At 48.5% G+C, this 14,680-nt stretch overlaps 1 protein-coding gene and 2 pseudogenes across 1 annotated transcript in view; 1 reads left to right on the top strand and 2 right to left on the bottom strand.

Annotated features, from left to right (window-relative positions):
- Positions 1 to 3,886: 3,886 nt before the first annotated feature.
- LOC141585207 (large ribosomal subunit protein uL11-like) lies at positions 3,887 to 4,707 on the bottom strand (annotated as a pseudogene).
- Positions 4,708 to 5,567: 860 nt separating this feature from the next.
- On the bottom strand, positions 5,568 to 6,707 carry LOC101041390 (aminomethyltransferase, mitochondrial pseudogene; annotated as a pseudogene).
- Positions 6,708 to 11,162: 4,455 nt separating this feature from the next.
- SLC11A2 (solute carrier family 11 member 2) overlaps positions 11,163 to 14,680 on the top strand; it is a 54,931-nt gene continuing 51,413 nt past the window's right edge. The window contains exon 1 of the mRNA XM_039472290.2: positions 11,163 to 11,413. The gene's annotated coding sequence lies outside the window, so the exon portion shown is untranslated. The remainder of the gene's footprint in view (positions 11,414 to 14,680) is intronic.

Here is a 14,680-nt window from a genome sequence, read left to right as displayed (position 1 = left end):
CCGTCTCTACTAAAAATACAAAAAATTAGCTGGGCGTGGTGGTGCGTGCCTGTAATCCCAGCTACTCAGGAGGCTGAGGAAGGAGAATTGCCTGAACCCAGGAGGCGGAGGTTGCGGTGAGCCGAGATCGCGCCATTGCACTCCAGCCTGGGTAACAGGAGCGAAACTCCGTCTCAAAAAAAAATAAAAATAGCCGGGCGCGGTGGCTCAAGCCTGTAATCCCAGCACTTTGGGAGGCCGAGGCGGGTGGATCACGAGGTCAAGAGATCGAGACCATCCTGGTCAACATGGTGAAACCCCGTCTCTACTAAAAATACAAAAAATTAGCTGGGCATGGTGGCGCGTGCCTGTAATCCCAGCTACTCAGGAGGCAGAGGCAGGAGAATTGCCTGAACCCGGGAGGCGGAGGTTGCGGTGAGCCGAGATCGCGCCATTGCACTCCAGCCTGGGTAACAAGAGCGAAACTCCATCTCAAAAATAAATAAATAAATAAATAAATAAAAATAAAAATAAATAAAAAAATAAATAAAATAAAAATAAAAAGTGAAAGTCACTGAACAAGGTCTTTAACCATCCCTTCTGAAATAGTCCTATCTCCCATCTATAGCTCTTGCTGCTCCATTTCCTGCTTTTAAAATTTATTTTTGAATAATTTTTTTTTTTCGAGACAGAGTCTCACTTTGTCGCCAGGCTGGAGTGTAGTGGTGCGATCTCGGCTCACTGCAACCTCTGCCTCCCAGGTTCAAGCAATTCTCTTGCCTCAGCCTCCCAAGTAGCTGGGACTAGAGATGTGCGCCACCATACCCAGCTAATTTTTATATTTTAGTAGAGATGGGGTTTCACTATGTTTGCCAGGATGGTCTCGATCTCTTGACCTCGTGATCTGCTCGCCTCGGCCTCCTAAAGTGCTGGCATTACAGGCATGAACCACCGCTCCTGGCCTATTTTTGAATAAAATTTAATGATGTGTACTTATTGATGTATACTTATTGACTGGTTATTATCTGTCTGCCCCACAGAATATAGGTTTTCAGAGAACAGAAACTTTTTATGTCTTTATAATTGCTATATCCCACTGCCCAGAATCAGTGCCTGGAACATAGTAGATCCTATACAAATAGTGCATTTGTTAAATGAATGAAACTAAATTAAATGAACATATGTGTTGTGTATCCTTACCACATTGGTTGGTATATGAGAAAATTAAACAGAAGAGACTAACAGCAAGATAAGTAGTGTCCCAGACTCCAAGAAGTCTTTCCAGACTAACCCTATTCAGCATTAGAAGTGCAGTCATAGGCCGGGCGCGGTGGCTCAAGCCTGTAATCCCAGCACTTTGGGAGGCCGAGGCGGGTGGATCACAAGGTCGAGAGATCGAGACCAACCTGGTCAACATGGTGAAACCCCGCCTCTACTAAAAATACAAAAAATTAGCTGGGCACGGTGGCACGTGCCTATAATCCCAGCTACTCAGGAGGCTGAGGCAGGAGAATTGCCTGAACCCAGGAGGCGGAGGTTGCGGTGAGCCGAGATCGCGCCATTGCACTCCAGCCTGGGTAACAAGAGCGAAACTCCGTCTCAAAAAAAAAAAAAGTGCAGTCATAGGCCTGGCAGAGTGGCTCACGCCTGTAATCCCAGCTTCAGATCACCTAAAGTCAGGAGTTTGAGACCAGCCTGGCCAACGTGTCGAAACCTTGTCTCTACTTAAAAAATACAAAAATTAGCCAGGCATGATGGTGGGTACCTGTAATCCCAGCTACTTGGGAGACTGAGGCAGAAGAATCGCTTGAACCTGGGAGGTGGAGGTTGCAGTGAGCCTCAGCCGTGCCACTGCACTCCAGCCTGGGCGACAGAGCGAGACTCTGTCTCAAAAAAAAAAAAAAAAAAGCACAGTTATTCTGAATCTCTCATTCTACTCTGAAAAGACTCCCCCACCAACCTCTTTTTCAGTCCAGGTGACTCAAGCAGGGCTGACCCCACCCTCTGCCTCCAAGGATCATCTTGTGTCCAGGCATTCCATGGCCACTGTTTTTGGTTTAGGACTGGCTCATGACCCAAGCTAGGTAGCAGGCAGAGCTTTCCCTGTTAGCCTGGAAAGACTTTCTGGAGTCTAAACTAGAGCACCACTCAGGTTTTTGTTTTTTTTTTTTTTTTTTTTTTTTTTTTTTTTGAGACAGAGTTTTGATCTGTTGCCCTGGCTGGAGTGCAGTGGCACAATGTTACTCAACTTCTGCCTCCTGGGCTCATGTGTTTCTCCCACCTCAGCCTCCCGAGTAAGTCTCCCTGGGACTTTTGCTGAAACTACAGGAAAAAGGATCAAGTCAGCCCAGTGCAGATGGTGATCATTCTTCAATCATGAAGGGAAACCTGCCTGAGAACAAAACCACACTGATTCTAAAGCAGAGACTAGAGAGTGAGAAGCAGAAAGAGTCAGGGCTTGGCACAGTGGCCCTAGCCTGTAATCCCAGCATTTTGGGAGGTTGAGGCGGGAGGATTGCTTGAAGCCAGAAATCTGAGACCACCCTGGGCAACAAAATGAGACCCTGTCCGTATTACAAAAAAAGGAGAAAGAAGGAAGGAAGGAAGGGAGGGATGAAGTGAGTGAGTGAGGGAGGGATTAAGTGAGGGAGGGAGGGAGGAAGGCAAGGAAAGGGACAGGTGGACAGTGGTTTGGTGATATCTGGATCCCCAGCTTCAGTCTGGCCTACAGTGAGCTTTATTGTTGGATTTCCCAGTTTATGAGAGTTATTCAGCTACTTTTGGGCACAACCAGTTTGAACTGGGTTTCTGTTACTGACAATCACAAAACACAACAAAACAAAATCATACCTAATGCACATTTGGCTGTATAATTTTGACTACACCAAATTGCACTTGTTTACTTAATTTTTTTTTTTTTTTTTGAGACAGAGGCTCGCTCTGTCGCCAGGCTGGAGTGCAGTGGCGTGATCTCGGCTCACTGCAACCTCCACCTCCCAGGTTCAAGCAATTCTTCTGCCTCAGCCTCCCAAGTAGCTGGGACTACAGGTATGCACCACCATGCCCAGCTAATTTTCGTACTTTAATAGAGACAGGGTTTCACCATGTTGGCCAGGATGGTCTCCATCTCTTGACCTTGTGATCTGCCCGCCTCGGCCTCCCAAAGTGCTGTGATTACAGGCATGAGCCGCCACGCCTGGCCTTGTTTACTTAATGTTATATACAGGTGAACATTTTTATAGTTTATGAACATTTTTATGGTTTGTAAAATAATCTTGCATTTACATATCACTTAATTTTAACACAATTATGTGAGACAGGGCATATATTATTACGGTAACTCTTTTTTTCTTTTGAGACACAGTCCTACTCTGTCACCCAGGCTGGAGTGCAGTGATGTGATCATAGCTCACTGCAACCTTGAACTCCTGGGCTCAAGGGATCCTCCTGCCTCAGCTTCCCAAAGTGCTGGGATTACAGGTATGAGCCACGGAGCCTGGCTAATTTTTGTTTGTTTTTTTAAAGAGATGAGGTCTCACCCTGTCACCCAGGCTGGAGTCAAATATGCAGTCACAGCTCACTGCAGCCTCAAACACCTGAGCTGAAGGGGTCCTCCTGCCTCAGCTTCCAGATTAGCTGTAAGTACAGGAGCAGGCTACCATTCCTGGCTGATTTTTTTTTTTTTTTTTTTTAAGATGAAGTCTTGCTCTGTCACCCAGGCTGGAGTGCAGTGGCATGATTTCGGCTCACTGCAACCTCTACCTCCTGGATTCAAGGAATTCTTCTGCCTCAGCCTCCTGAATAGCTGGGATTACAGTCTCGAACCACCGTCCCTAATTTTTTTATTTATTTTATTTTTTACCAGTTGTTAAATGATCCTTTATTGAAATATCTTCCTTTGTGCTTCTTAACTAGCTGGGCATCCCACAGCACCACTGTTGATGTCATCTATGATGTCATGAGGGTGGTGGCCATCAGTATTACAGTCCACAGACTGGGCAGTCCCCAGGATCCCTTTAATGGTTCCAGAGAGTTCTGTGGGTAAAGATCAGTGCCGCATCTGCTGAGCAATGTTGACAATATCATCAAAAGTGATATTCCCACTATGTTTAATGTTTTTCTGTTTCTTTCTGTTTCTTGGTGTTCTTCTGTTTCTTTCTGTTACTTGGTGGTTCCTTGAGGGCTTTGAGGATCAGGGCGGAGGCAGAAGGCACCACTCAATCTGGGCCTGTCTGTTCTGAATGGTAAGTTTCACTGTAATCCTCAGGCCCTTCCAGTCACTCATTGCTTTGGCAGTGTCGTCACCAAACTTTTTTGGAGACAGACCGAGGGGGCCAGCGCAGAAGTGGCACCTACTTCACCCCCGGTGCACCTCAGGTATATGACTTTGATCTTGTTGGGGTCAACCTTCGGTGGCATGGTGGAGGCGGCTGCTGTTGGATGAACCTGGATTTGAGACGACTGAAGAAAATTGCACCTTGGCCTCCTCCAAGCCGAATGCTGAAAGCTATCTATCTATCTATATATTTTTGAAGTTTAATTTTTCTTTCTTTTTTTTTTTCTCATCCATGCTGGTGCAGAAGGAAGTTTAATTTTTCTTTCAGGATTCAGTGGAGTCCATTAATGGATACTGGGGCAAAGGTCAGCCTAGGGTAAGGCAAGTCCAGGAGGAAGCTCACCCTGCCCTACAACAACCCTGGAGCTCAGAACAGGTGGTAAGCCTGCCATGGTTTGCTACTGGGCAGCACACTAGACCAACTTGGAAATGTGGAAGAGTAAATCAGTGTTCCCTCAGCCATCCCTAAGTTTACACACAGGCATAGCAGCCCTACTATGAGTCAGCAATTATTTCTGACTGGCAGTAGGGACTATTTGCATTTATGGAAAGCAAACTGGAGAGGGTAGCCTAAGTCCACACTGCCCGTGTTACTACCCTTTGCAATGTGAAAAACCATGGTGAGGTAGGTTGGGAAGGTTTTATCCTCCCCACAGAGGTGAGCCTTTGCTCCATAGCCAGCACCTGGCAGGGTGGGGGAGATGGCAGAATCAAAGCTTCCTACTGGCCGGGCGCGGTGGCTCAAGCCTGTAATCCCAGCACTTTGGGAGGCCGAGGCGGGTGGATCATGAGGTCGAGAGATCGAGACCGTCCTGGTCAACATGGTCAAACTCCATCTCTACTAAAAATACAAAAAAATTAGCTGGGCATGGTGGCACGTGCCTGTAATCCCAGCTACTCAGGAGGCTGAGGCAGGAGAATTGGCTGAACCCAGGAGGCGGAGGTTGTGGTGAGCCGAGATTGCACCATTGCACTCCAGCCTGGGTAACAAGAGCAAAACTCCGTCTAAAAAAAAAAAAAAAAAAAAAAGCTTCTTATTACCCTCCAGCAGGTAAGAGTAGGTCAGTGGGATCATGGACTAAAACAAGACATTGTGTGAGCTGGTCCTTCACTCAGAAGCAAGGTCCTGAAGGAAGCTGGAGTGGCATGAGTTAGGTGGGAAGAATAGGTGGTATGGCCCCTCAACCAGACAATTAGAATCAGCCTCCACTTTAGCTGCCCAACCCTAGTGAGTTCTGCCTCAGCTTCTTGACTAACCCCTTGTAGATTCCTGGAGGGGACAGCCCCACCCTGAGTCAGGAACCAAAGCTTCTTGGTTTGGTTCCCCCTTTTCAGGGGTATAGTAGTTCGTGGGCACAAAGGGCATCTTGCTGACCACAGACATCTGCTGCTTTCGCCGCACCTCTACCGTCAGCTTTGTCCCTGGACGACTGTACTCACAGGGCACGTAACCCATCGCTACATTCTTCTTCAGAGAGGGTGAGGGGCAGCCACTAGTCACAGTACCAATGATGGTACCCTCCATGTTCAGGATGGCACTATGTGCCCGCATCGGGGCCCCCTCACACATCAAGCCCACACGCCTCCATTATACCTTGCCCTTCAGCTGGGGAACAATGACCTTGGCTCCAGGGAAATCCATAGCAACTTGGTGGCGCTTCCCCAGTGTCCAACTGAGGCTGCCCTCCACAGGTATAGTGTGTTCACCAATGTCATTCCCATACAGGCAGAGGCCTGCCTCCAGGTGCAGGCTATCCCTGGCGGCCAACCCTGCCAGCTTCACCTCTGGGTTTTCCAGAAGAGCTGTTGCCAGCTGAACTGCTCCCGCTGATGGCACTATCTCCACACCGTCCTCTCCTGTGTAGCCACAGCGGGTCACACGGCAGCCAGACACACCAAACACCTCCGTCACAGCATTGGTCATGAAGGGCAGTTTCCTTAGGTCATCTGCCATGCCGGTCTGTAGCACCTGGGCTGCAGTGGGGCCTTGTAGGGCTAGCAGGGCATTATCTAGCACCTCCAGGCCCACATCTCTGCCCTGGTTCTGAAGCTCCCTGACCTTGTCCTGCATGAGGGCCAAATCTTTCTCCCAGCAGCCAGCACTGGATACCACATACAGGTGCCCCTCAGAAGTACTGGTTAAAATCAAGTCATCTAAGATGCCTCCAGCCTCGTTGGTAAACAGCGACAGTGTCCCCTGGTTTGGTCTTAGCTCTGCAATGTCTCCAACCACTAGACTCTCCATCAGCTTCACCTGGTCACTACCACATATCTTGGTCTGCAGCATATGAGACACATCAAAGAGCAAGCAGTGCTGGCATGTGTGCAGGTGCGAGTCAGTGTGACCATCCCGGTACTGCACTGGCAGACTCCAACCTGCGAACGCCACCATTTTCCCCGCTATCTATTTTTTGAAATAGGATTTCACTCCCGTTGCCCAGGCTGGAGTGCAGTGGTGTGATCTCAGCTAATTGCAGCCTCTGCTTCCCAGGCTCAAGTGATTATCCTGCCTCAGCCTCCCAGTAGCTGGAGCTATAGGTATGTACCACTGTGCCCAGCTAATTGTATTATTTTTTAGAGATGAGGTCTTGCCATGTTGCCCAGTTGGTCTCAAACTCCTAAGGGCAAGTGATCAGCCTACCTCAGCCTCCCAAAGTGTTGACTAGTCCTGGCCTAATTTTTTATTTTTTGTAGCGATGGGATCTCACTATGTTGCCTTGGCTAGTTTTTTTTTTTTTTTTTTGAGACGGAGTTTCGCTCTTGTTACCCAGGCTGGAGTGCAATGGCGCGATCTCGGCTCACCGCAACCTCCGCCTCCTGGGTTCAGGCAATTCTCCTGCCTCAGCCTCCGGAGTAGCTGGGATTACAGGCACGCGCCACCATGCTCAGCTAATTTTTTGCACCATTAGTAGAGACGGGGTTTCACCATGTTGACCAGGATGGTCTCGATCTTTTGACCTCGTGATCCACCCGCCTCGGCCTCCCAAAATGCTGGGATTACAGGCTTGAGCCACCGCGCCCGGCCTGCCTTGGCTAGTTTTAAACTCCTGGGCTCAAGTGATCCTTCTGCCTTGGCCTCCCAAAGTGCTGAGATTATAGGTGAGAGCCATCATGTCCAGCCAAGAAATATATTTTACAGCCACCCAGTATACACGTACACACACACACAAACACACACACACACACACACACACTCTTAAAGTTGCACAATACCGGCCGGGCGCGGTGGCTCAAGCCTGTAATCCCAGCACTTTGGGAGGCCGAGGCAGGTGGATCACGAGGTCGAGAGATCGAGACCATCCTGGTCAACATGGTGAAACCCCGTCTCTACTAAAAATACAAAAAAATTAGCTGAGCATGGTGGCATGTGCCTATAATCCCAGCTACTCAGGAGGCTGAGGCAGGAGAATTGCCTGAACCCAGGAGGCGGAGGTTGCGGTGAGCCGAGATCGCGCCATTGCACTCCAGCCTGGGTAACGAGCAAAACTCCGTCTCCAAAAAAAAAAAGTTGCACAATACCTATCTTAGTGCCTGTGACATTCTCTGATATTTTCTGTTCTTTTTTTTTTTTTTTTTTTTTTTTTTGAGACGGAGTTTCGCTCTTGTTACCCAGGCTGGAGTGCAATGGCGCAATCTCAGCTCACTGCAACCTCCGCCTCCTGGGTTCAGGCAATTCTCCTGCCTCAGCCTCCTGAGTAGCTGGGATTACAGGCACGTGCCATCATGCCCAGCTAATTTTTTGTATTTTTAGTAGACACGGGGTTTCACCATGTTGACCAGGATGGTCTCCATCTCTTGACCTCGTGATCCACCTGCCTCGGCCTCCCAAAGTGCTGGGATTACAGGCGTGAGCCACCACGCCCGGCTAAAAAATTATTATTTTAGAGATTTTTATTTTTATTTATTTATTTATTTTTATTTATTTATTTATTTTTTTGAGATGGAGTTTCGCTCTTGTTACCCAGGCTGGAGTGCAATGGCGCGATCTCGGCTCACTGCAACCTCCGCCTCCTGGGTTCAGGCAATTCTCCTGCCTCAGCCTCCTGAGTAGCTGGGATTACAGGCACGTGCCACCATGCCCAGCTAATTTTTTTGTATCTTTAGTAGAGACGGGGTTTCACCATGTTGACCAGGATGGTCTCGATCTCTTGACCTCGTGATCCACCCGCCTCGGCCTCCCAAAATGCTGGGATTACAGGCTTGAGCCACCGCGCCCGGCCAGAGATTTTTATTTTTATTTTGAGACGGAGTCTTGCTCTGTCACCCAGCCTGGAGTGCAGTGGTGCAATCTTGGCTAACTGCAACCTCTGCCTCTCAGGTTCAAGTAATTCTTCTGCCTCAGTCTCCTGAGTAGCTGGCATTGCAGGCACCCATCACCACGCCCAGCTAACTTTTGAATTTTTAGTAGAGATGGGGTTTCACCATGTTGGCCAGGCTGGTCTTGAACTCCTGACCTCATGATCCGCCTGCCTTCGTCTCCCAGAGTGCTGGGATTACAGGCGTGAGCCACCGCGCCTGGCCTATTTTTAATTTTATTTTTAGACAGAGTCTCGCTCTGTTGCCCAGGCTGGAATGCAGTGGTGTGATCTCAGTTCACTGCAACCTCCTGGGTTTAACTGATTTTTCTGCCTCAGCCTCCCTGAGTAGCCAGGATTACAGGCACCTATCACTGTGCCCAGCTAATTTTTGTATTTTTAGTGGAGACAGGGTTTCATCATGTTGGCTAAGCTAGTCTCAAACTCCTGAGTTCAGGTGATCCTCCTGCCTCCGCCTCCCAAAGTGCAGGGATTACAGGCGTGAGCCACCACACCCGGCCAAATTTTTAAATTTTTTCTAGTGTCTTTCCTTGTTACCCAAGCCAGTCTTGAACTCCTGGGCTCAAGTGATCCTCCTGCTGTGGCCTCCCAAAATGCTGGGATTACAGGTGTGAGCCACAGTGCCTGGCCTATTATACCTTTTCTGTTTAGATATATTTAGCCACATAAATACTTCTCATTGTGTTGTCTATAGTCTCCGGTAGGGTAACATGTATAGGTTCATAGCGTAGGAGTAATAGCCAAAGAACCTAGGTGTAGAGTAGGCTATACTATCCAGGCTTATTTAAGTATACTCCTTGAGGTTTTCACAAGGATGAATTACCTAACAACACATTTCTCAATGGCTATATATTCACAATGTGTTAAAGTGCTTGAGTGGAGTAAGAAGTGTTTGAAGGGATGGCATATAGACTGTAGGACTGGAATGCTGCCTAGAGGAAACTGGGAATGCATCACAAAGGCGGGTATTTTAAGGGGACCTTCGAGAGTAATAGGAGTTTTCTGGGTAAAGAAGAGGAAGGGTAGGAGGAATTAATTTTTTTTTTTTTTTTTTTTTTTTTTTTTTTGAGACGGAGTTTCGCTCCTGTTACCCAGGCTGGAGTGCAATGGCGCGATCTCGGCTCACCGCAACCTCTGCCTCCTGGGTTCAGGCAATTCTCCCGCCTCAGCCTCCTGAGTAGCTGGGATTACAGGCACGCGCCACCATGCCCAGCTAATTTTTTGTATTTTTAATAGAGACGGGGTTTCACCATGTTGACCAGGATGGTCTCGATCTCTTGACCTCGTGATCCACCCGCCTCAGCCTCCCAAAGTGCTGGGATTACAGGCTTGAGCCACCGCGCCCGGCTTAGGAGGAATTAATTTTATGTAGTTTTGGAGAGAACAGAAACATGAAAAAAATACTTGGAGAGTGGGTGGAAGGTAGGCGTGGAAGAAAAGCCTCCTATTTAAATAAAAAGCAAACATGATACAGATATGTATTAACATCTATACAGAAATGAGTTAGCTGGGCACAGTGGTTTATGCCTGTAATTGTAGCACTTTGGGAAGACAAGGTGGACAGACTGCTTGAGCCCAGTCTGGGCAACATGGTGAAACCTCATCTCTAAAAAAAATAGCAAAATTAGTCAGGCATTGTGGCGTGCACCTGTAGTCCCAGCCACTTGCAAGGCTGAAGTGGGAAGATCACCTGAACCTGGGGAGGTTGAGGCTGCAGTGAGCCATGATCGTCCCACTGTACTCCAGCCTGGGTGACAGAGCAAGACCCTGTCTCAAAAAAGAAAAGAAAAGAAATGAGTTGGCTCTTGCCCTAATGTGGAATGTTTAGTGAATCTACATTAACAGGATTTTATGAAAATGATAGTCTTTGAGCAAGATTTTGATACCAGTGGGTTAGAAGAGGTCACCGAACACCAGAGGGGCCTCAACCCCGCAGGTGTCAAGGCTCTTGACACCATTGCAGAAGGAATTCAAGGACAAATCAGAAAATAATGAAAGTGGATTTATTACAAAGAAAACAAAACAAGGCCGGGCGCGGTGGCTCAAGCCTGTAATCCCAGCACTTTGGGAGGCCGAGGTGGGTGGATCACAAGGTCGGGAGATCGAGACCAACCTGATCAACATGGTGAAACCCCATCTGTACTAAAAATACAAAAAATTAGCTGGGCACGGTGGCGCGTGCCTATAATCCCAGCTACTGAGGAGGCTGAGGCAGGAGAATTGCCTGAACCCAGGAGGCGGAGGTTGCGGTGAGCCAAGATCGCGCCATTGCACTCCAGCCTGGGTAACAGGAGCGAAACTCCGTCTCAAAAAAAAAAAAAAAAGAAAACCAACCAAACAAAAAAAAAACAACAAAGGGGAGTGCAGGCCTACTCAAGAAAGACAGGCAGGGGACGAAGGGCAGGCGGATCAGCGGGGAAGAGGGAGGGGCGCTGCCAGGCCAGACCCCGGGAGGCTCGCGGCCCGCCCCCGCTCCCCGCCCCCACATCCTACAGTGGCTCGCGGGCGCCCGTGACGCTGCTCTCGCCGCAGAGCCGCGCAGATGATGAGGGCCCAGTGAGGCAGGCACCAAGGGAAGGTCACTGTCAAGTTTGACTACAAGGAGCTATGGAAGAGCCTAATAAAGGATTGGATTCTGTAGCAGGATCCTGTAGCAGCTAGGCTAATAAAGGAGTGGATCCTCACGCGCCTCTATGACTGCCAGGAAGAAAAGAATCCTAGAACTGGAGATTGACGTGAATGAGCTCCTCTACAGGAGAGTGACGATGCCTGGGCTGCCAGGGTAAGGAGCTGCAGGGTGACTGTTACAAACCCACAGAGGCCTTCATCTTTGGCCTGCTGGATAAGATCCGGGGCATGCAGAAGCTAAGCGCACCCCAGAAGAAGTGAGGGTCCCTGACCCAGGCGAACGGTGACTCCCACAGGACAGTTGCTGCCCCCACCCCCCAGCAACAGTAGCAATAGCAATACCGGGGGACCCCGTGGCCAGGCCTGGTGCCATGAGCAGCGCTCCTCTTGCCCCTGGCCGAGGTGTCTCTTCCCCTGCCCCCTCAGTTTTCCACTTTTGCGTTTTGTTTGTTTGATACAGAGTCTTGCTCTGTCGCCAGTCGCAGGCTGGACTGCAGTGGTGCAATCTCGGCTCACTACAATCTCTGCCTCCCGGGTTCAAGCAATTCTCCTGCCTCAGCCTCCCGAGTAGCTGGGACTACAGGCATGCGCCACCACACCGAGCTATTTTTTGTATTTTAGTAGAGACGGGGTTTCCCCATGTTGGTCAGGTTGGGCTCGATCTCTTGACCTCGTGATCCGCCCGCCTCGGCCTCCCAAAGTGCTGGGATTACAGGTGTGAGCCTCTGCGCCCAGCCACTTTTGGGTTTTTTAAAAATCGTTATTGGCCGGGCGCGGTGGCTCAAGCTAGTCTTGAACTCCTGACCTCAGGTGATCCACCTACCTCAGCCTCCCAAAGTGCTGGGATTACAGGTGTGAGCCACCATGCCCAGCCTGGAGTTTCTGTTTTTATGCGTTTCTTTAACTGAGGGAGGGAGTACTTATGAAGATTCCTGGAAAAAAGGGAAGATTTTGACGGGTGGAGTGGCTCACGCCTGTAATCCCAGTACTTTGGGAGGCCGAGGTGGGTGGATCACCTGAGGTTGGGAGTTCGTAACCAGCTTGACCAACATGGAGAAACCCTGTCTCTTAAATAAATAAATAAAAAATAAGGGGAGGATTTCTTGGAACTGTGGTGCCAGGCTTTTTTTTTTTTTTTTTTTGAGACTGAGTCTCACTCTATCACCTAGGCTGGAGTGCAATGGCACAATCTTGGCTCACCACAAACTCCGCCTCCTGGGTTCAAGCGATTATCCCGCCTCAGGCTCCGAGTAGTTGAGATTACAGGCACCCACCACCATGCCCGGCTAATTTTTGTATTTTTAGTAGAGATGGGGTTTCGCCATGTTGGTCAGGTGGTTCCAGCCATTTTTACACCAAATTCTGTTGTTCCAGGAACTGTCATAGTGCTGGGGTGTATGATTTAATATGTTAGTAAGTGTATAATGAGGTCCTAGGAGGAACCTGGGTTAAATCCAGTGCCATGTTGGATCCAGTTGGTCTTAGCTAGTGTGGCCCACATCCTGGTTTTCAATCCCTCTTAGACAGCTATTTACATTTTCCTTTTGCTAGTCAAGTGAAACTGCTCCCTGGAGTTTTCTGTCCTCCTGTGACTACCTTGTATCCTTTCGGTCTCAATTTTTGAATGGAAGGGAATTGTTTAAGGTGTACAAGATGGAGGTGATATGGTGTGGTGGTTGAGTCTTGGCTCCTGGGTCTCAGAGATTGTGTTCAAAGCCTGGCTTTGCCACTAACTAGCTGTGTTTTTAGGCAAATTAAACTCTCTAAGTCTCAGATTCCTAATTTGCAAAATGAAGATAATAATAGTTCCTGCCTCATTAGTTTATTATGAGGATTGTTTTTTTGGTAGAGACATGGTCTCCCTATGTTGCCCAGGCTGGTCTCAAACTCTTGCCCTCAAGTGATCTGACTGCCTTGGCCTTCCAAATTGCTGGGATTGCAGGCGTGAATCTCTGTGCGAGCCTACTATGAGGATTAATGCTCATGAAGTGTTAAATAATGGTGTTTGATACACAATAAGAATTCAGTTAGGCCGGGCACAGTGGCTCATGCCTGTAATCCCAGCACTTTGGGAGGCCAAGGCAGGTGGATCACAAGGTCAGAAGTTCAAGACCAGCCTGACCAATGTGGGGAAACTCGTTTCTACTAAAAATACGCAAATTAGCTGGGCATGGTGGCATTTGCCTGTAATTCCAGCTAATTCTAGCTACTGAGGAGGCTGAGACAGGAGAATCGCCTGAACCCAGGAGGCAGAGGTTGCAGTGAGCTGAGATCACACCGCTGCACTCCAACCTGAGCAATAGAGCGAAACTGTCTCAAAAAAAAAAAAAAGAAAAAAGAAAAAGAATTCAATTAATGTTGTCAGTTACTCTTAAGTGTAAATTGGGGACCAGGAAGGCAAAATGGAGTGTGTTTCTTGCAGATGGACAGCGGGGAGCCAGGACACAGCTCAGCTTGCTCGTACTCAGAGAGAAAGAGTTAAGTGGCTGACCCTGAAGGCAGGGGCCGCACAACTGTGTGTGGGAGCCGGACTAGACAGTTGAGGCAGGGCAGACAGTGTGAGAAAGCTGTTGATGAGAGCTGCTGCTGAATAAAATCATCTTTCACCTGCCTACGGCCTGGCCCCCCAAGTGTTCTTTCTGCTCATCCACCCACTGCTTCCAGACCTCAGCATGACCTTGGACATAGTCTAAACCTGACACTCATTAACAGTTACAGATTTCTTTGTCCCTACACTCCCACTTTTTTGAGATAGGGTCTTGTTCTGTCGCAGAGACTGGAGTGCTCTGGCGTGATCACAGCTCACTGCAGCCTCCTGGGTTCAAATAATCCTCCCACTTCAGCCTCTCACGTAGCTGGGACCACAGGCACGTTCCACTACACCCAGAGAGAATTGTTAAATTTTATGTAGAGATGGGGTCTCCCTATGTTGCCCAGGGTAAGAATTCCTAAACTCACATAGGCCTTTTCCTTCCAAGACTTTAGTGCCTGGGGGATTTTACAGGTGCTTCTATTTTCCCAGTGCTTCCATTTTCCCCTCAAGTGGAACAATTTGGCCTCCCGCCCAATCTGCAGAGGCAGCTATGCCTTGGGGAACTTATCTGATGTAGAACAAGGTCAAGAGACAGATTAAGTTGAAATGATTTGACTTTCATGATTAAGAGAGCCCTGAAGCAGAGACCTTTCGTCTGGGTCCCTGAGAAGAAGATCCAGAGATCCGTACTGCCTTCTCCTGATTCAATGGTTGTTGCAGGTAGGAACCAGAACCACTAGCTGGAAGCCTACTTTGACATACTTGAATCGATTACTGCTTTTCTTTCTTTTCCATTCTAAGCTATTATGTTTTTATGGTTCTAAGCAGATTTTCTTTCTTTTTTTTTTTTTTTGAGACGGAGTTTCACTCTTGTTACCCAGGCTGGAG

Source organism: Saimiri boliviensis, chromosome 7 (genome assembly GCF_048565385.1).
Source record: "Saimiri boliviensis isolate mSaiBol1 chromosome 7, mSaiBol1.pri, whole genome shotgun sequence".
In the NCBI taxonomy this organism is placed as follows: Eukaryota; Metazoa; Chordata; class Mammalia; order Primates; family Cebidae; genus Saimiri; species Saimiri boliviensis.
The sequence above is the reverse complement of the archived record's forward strand: the minus strand, read 5'-3'. Positions and strand labels throughout refer to the sequence as shown.